Genomic DNA, 6,000 nt, shown 5'->3' with positions numbered 1-6,000 from the left:
AAAAGACAAGACAATTTTTATAATTTTAAAACCATGTACCATTTAATTTTTTTCAATTATGTCTTCAAGAGTTATCGCGAAAGAACGCTTAGATCTCGCTTAATTTTTGATCAATGAAAATTCGAATTAAAATTATGAGAAAGCAGCTCCAAGATGCACACTTCTGCGCAATATTTTCTATCAATACTTCAAATGGTTTGCCCTGTACAGCATCAGCACACATACATTTTTCCTTGTTATTAGTGGAAATAAATATAGCAATTAAGCATGATAGTGAGCAAACATAATAGTCAGTAAAAACTATAACAAATATTATTTAATATCAGTTTTAAAAATATTGATGTTTTAGTATAAAATGATATATGAATTCGACAGAAAACTGTGTAATAACAGATAATTAAAATACGATTTACTTATTAATCCATATGCCTTCATTGCCTTCACAACATGTAAATTTTTTTTTAAATTTGACAACAAAACTCTTATTTATCAGCTTTTATCAACAAGTTCTTATGTTATAACCAAAATTGCATTAAAAAATCAAGATAATTTTTCAGCATCAAATATTTTTAATAATCATTTATTATTAAGTAGTAATTTACAGGGAGAAAAGCAAATTCCGAAACTTTCAACCGTATTTCGAAATTGCAAATTTAACAATTTTAATTATATTGCTAGAATCCATGGCCTTTACCTGTGATTCACGAGTAGAGTTAAAACATCTTTCTGAATGCAGACGATTTTGACGATTATTTAAAGTTCCTTTGTAGATCAAGTATGTTAATTATTTATTAATATGAAGAGAGAAAGACTTTTTACTGAGTTTTGGGTAATTTTCTGTCTTTGTGCTTAAAGCATGTTTTGTGGTAGAACAAGACAGCAATCAAATTTCTACTTACTTATTATTAGCAACTGACCAACTCTAAGAAATGTGCCTTAGTATCGAGTCTCGTTAAACAAATAGATGTAGCAAACCAGATCAGGAACAATTTTCAACTGTGCGATACCAACATCTTCATATATACCAATCCAATAATGGAATAAATTTAATCATGTGGCCATAAAGTTCCGAATTTCGGTTATTTAAATCGAAATGAAATATTATTTCTGCATTGCGATCAACGATGGTCTAATATTTTATATCTGAATGAAATAGCTTATATTTTTTAAAAGTATTAACTTGTTTTAGTTTTATAAAAGTTAATGAAACTCATTAATTTGTTTTTTTTATTTCTTAGTTGTTCTAGAAAAATAGTTCAATTTTGAAAAAAAAATGTCCCCTTATTTGAATTTAATGTCCTGCATTAACCCGTTTTAAAACCGTTAGAAACTTTTGAAACATTACATTGACTTGAATTTTAAAAAACAATTTCTGAAGAATTTTCAATGCTAGTTCTTTTCCTTTATGACCAATGTGAAGAAATCAACTTCTTGTCGGCCAAAATTATTCATTTTATATCATGAAAACCTGAGGATTTTGATAATATAAAACGAATGATAACATTGACCTTGATCGCACTAAACGGCGTATTCTGTATTACATTTCTCTTACGGTAAATAAGTAGAAGCAAATATCATTTTAAGAAATGCATTATCGGATGATTGCCAAAACGACATCAGAAAAATTAGGATCATTGTCAAATTATTACATTATTCACTTATAATAATAACTCCATCAGTAGTTTCAACATAATGATTTTATTGGAATTGAATTTTGATACCTTAAGAGCTAAATTAAATACATTATAAAGAAGGAAGTTGGAATCATACTTTTAATAACTAGGAACGCCTTATAATTGTGATAGCAGTTACAATTTTACGAAAGATTTTCTCATCATTTTCTCGTGTATTGATTCATTTTTGAGGAAAATTGGCGATATCATAATTGTTGCAATTCAAATAATCACGAGCTATAATGATTGAGTGAATGTGACATTTATTTGAACTCTTTTGATAAGACTTAAAAGCATCGCTCTCGTTATAGGATAATAATTGAAAATCAGACGATTTGTAACCTTTGTCTGGATTGCATCTTACATTTAAAACTAATCAATTCCATCAAATTCGAGAATAGCAAATGACTTTTAGGAAATTACAGTTGCAATAATTTCTCAGAGATCAGAAATTCTAGAAGTTTTTCCAATTAAAACTTTACTTTCAGTCTTATTTAAAATAATTTTTTGTAGATATTTTTAGATTTTTGCAATTACTTTTGAATTTTGAAAAAAGATTATTATTTTACAAACAATTTATAAAATAATTATCGATAAAATTCTGCCACAGAATTACCGATGTTTTGACTGACTAAAAAGAATTGATTCATCGATGATATATATTTATTTTTCACAAGAATTTTTTTTTCCCGAGTCGAAAGAAAAGTAATTTATCTCCGAATTATTTCTGGATTTGTAACTTTTGACTTGATTTCATCTCATATGTGAAACAAATCAAGTCCATCAATTTCAAGAATATCAAATGGCTTTTTAGGAAGTTTCAGTTGCAATAATTTCTCAGCGATCTGAAAACCTGAATTTTACATTTTCAGACTTTCTTTTCAATCTGTTTCAAAATAATTTTTCGTAGATATTTAGAGACAATTAATTTTGAGCTGTGGAAAAGATTATTATTATACGGATAACCTATAAAATAGCTATCGATAGAATTCTGCCATGGAATTATCGATGCTTTAATTGACCGAAAAGAATCGATTCATCGATGACACATTTTTTTTTCCTTGAGAAAATGTATTTTTCCAGAGTAGAAAGATGTGATTTATTTCTGAATTATTTCTTGCTTTATAACTTTTGACTAGATTTCATCTTATAGCTATAAAAATATATATATAAAACAAATCAACTTTATCAATTTCGAGAATAGCAACTAAATTTCAATAGCTATAATTTTCTCAACTATCTGAAAATCCTGAAATTTTCCATTTAAAACTTTCTTTTCAGTTCGATTCAAAATAACTTTTTGTAGTTATTTTCAAAGGCAGTTACTTTTGAACTTTGGTAATTATTATTATTATACAAACAGCCTATAAAATAATTAATAATAGAATTCTGCCATGGATATAAAATAATGATTGTAAATTAAATGATTTGTAACTTTTGACTAGATTTCATCTTACACGTAAAACAAATCAAAACAATCAATTTTGAGAACAGAAAATGTCTTTTAGGAAATTTCAGTTGCAATAATTTCTCAGCGATTTGAAAACACTGAAGTTTTCCATTTCAAACTTTCCTTTCAGTCTGATTTAAAATAATATTTTGTAGATATTTTTAGAAGTAATTACTTTTGAACTTTGGAAAAGATTATTATTATACAAATAACCTATAAATTAACTATCTATTTAATTTTGCAAAGGAATTATAAATGTTGTAATTGAAAAATCGATTCATCGATGATATAATTTTTTAATAATTTTTTGAGAAAATTTATTCTTCCCGAGTGTAAAAAAGAATGCTTTATCTCTGAATTATTTCTTGATTATTTAAGAAGAAGCATTTTCCTTTTACCCAAAAAATTATCATTAAGAAGAGAAGCATTGTGTGCACCGTTTTACACGTGAGATGAAATTCGAGATAAAAGCTGTGAACGAGCAAATATTCTATGCAGCGGATAACCATGAATATACATTTTTAGAACAGATTCTCGAATTTTGAAAAATGTATGGAAATAATTGGATTTGCACAGAAAACGTTGAATATCGATTAACTGAAGCTGCCATGCACGTATTTTGTATTTGAAGTATTATGAAATTTAGACAGCTTGATTTTTATTCTTTTTATAAACGTTATCGTTTGCGAATATTAGACGTAGAAAATAATATATCATATTATATCACTATTTTAATAATACGAAAATGTAGCTACAGTGAGCCTCAAAATTGAGTATACAGTTAAGGTATCTCTATACGTTTTTTACCTAATGAGTTAAATTTTGCTCTAAGAAAATCGTATTTTTTATTGTTAATACTATTTGTCCTCCTCTTTCAGTGTGTGAAGAAAAGAATTAGGAAATTGAATTTATTGTTTTAAAAAAACGAATAAATATGACACTTGGAGAAAAAAACTACCCCACAAAACTGAGTATACGCCTTTATTAATTTCCATAAAAATAGCAAATTAATATTTATTTGCATATCCTTTTGCCTGGATTTCAGCTCGCAATGGATTTCACCAGCTTTTTTGTTGTTTCACCTGAAAATTTTGCCCACTCTTCTCTTAAGACCTTGTTTAGATCCTCTTCACTCATCACTTCATGTTCATGAACAGATTATTCCAACTGAACCATTATGATATTTAGGTTTGGAGACTGAGATGGAGTATTTAGGTGCTGCTTGCAACGGTACAACAAATACAACTTAACTAATTTTCCCGTATGTTTCTGATTATTGTCATGCTGGAAAATGAAGTTTGACCCAAATTCTACATTGTCGACACTTTTTTTGTGAATTATAATTATTGTTAAGATGTCAAAATATACCATTTATTTATTTTTTTGAAAAAAGTATGTTTTTATGTGTCACAGGTGTGACATATATATAATAGGTTTATAAAAATGCAAACGCACGGGAATAAAATGTTGTGTCAAAATTTGAAATCAATCGGTGAAGAGCTTTCGGAGATTTAAGATTTTGAACAAATAAACATTTACATTTTTGTTTATATATATATTAAACATAAATAAAAAAAATATCTCCATTTATATTTTCTGTAAAATTTGAAATTCTCTTGTTCTATAGAATTGAAGGATAAATTATTAAATTTTTGTCTAAATATTTTTCTCACTATCAGAGGTATAGTAATAGAGTTGCTGCAGCTAAATATTTCTAATCCGTAAAACCATCCGCCTTTGGCGACCAGCTGATTTAAGAGAATAATGCTTATGTTTAATTTCAATTAAATCTCTTATGAGTAACTTGATATTCATGATTTTATCGACATATTATTTTTAATCATTAAATTTTGATAACCATTTAAGCTGTGTTTATTTTAATAGCCTTACATGTGTTCTGCTTTTTGGGTACATGAACCTTTCCAAGCAAGTTAAAGTTCATGAAATCACAAAATCTTTTAAAAAATAACTTTATTGGTCATTTAATTAATTCCGCATCATCTTTAGCTTCAGTTTCATCTTCCCTTTTTTTTTTTTATTCCTTTCCTAAATTACGCAGTTCAGTTCAATATTAAAATGTGCAGCTTATTTTACTTCTATTGTATAACCCCAACTAACATATTAATTTAATTGTAATGTCGGGCTAAAAAAATTAAAGCAACTCAAGTATAATCACTCAGAATGCTGAATATATTATTTAGTTTCATAAAGGAGTTAGTTAACAGATTCGACAAATATTTTGGTAAAAAAAAAATTAAAAATTCCTTTTTTAATTACCAAGAACAGGATATGAAAAGTAAATGCAAAATCATCCTTTAACTTACAACAACGGGAAAAAACGCGATTAAATATATGTATAAACACTGAAATCATGTATAATCACTGCATTAATATGTATAAACAATGCGACAATGAAAATTAGATATAAAACACATTTTTTTTTTAAAGTTGTTTAAAAAAATTATGAAAATAATTGTCCGACAGCCAAATTAGTTTCATTAAAGGGTAAATGATTTTTGTATGATAATATTTTTGAAAGATATACAACATACAACCTTTACTAATTAGAATTTTAATTGTTTTAAAATTTAAATTTCAAAAATCGTACACAATTCCATTATTTGAAATATGCTAAATTTGGTCGCTGCTTCAATAAGATCTATCAAGCCATATTAAAGCACTTTACAAATGAAACAAATAATTTGGTTCCTCTCTATATAAATTACTGCAGCCTCTATGTATCTGCATATCGCCAACACGCATGCACGCTCACGTTATCTTTTATGATAAACAGAGATAAAGCTTCAAATACTGCAAGCTATCGCATGTGTTTCTGCAAGTTGCTGGATTCGTTTTCAATAAGATCAATCATGCCAT

Source organism: Argiope bruennichi, chromosome 1, assembly GCF_947563725.1.
Source record: "Argiope bruennichi chromosome 1, qqArgBrue1.1, whole genome shotgun sequence".
NCBI classification, from domain to species: Eukaryota; Metazoa; Arthropoda; class Arachnida; order Araneae; family Araneidae; genus Argiope; species Argiope bruennichi.
Note: the sequence above shows the minus strand (reverse complement) of the source record.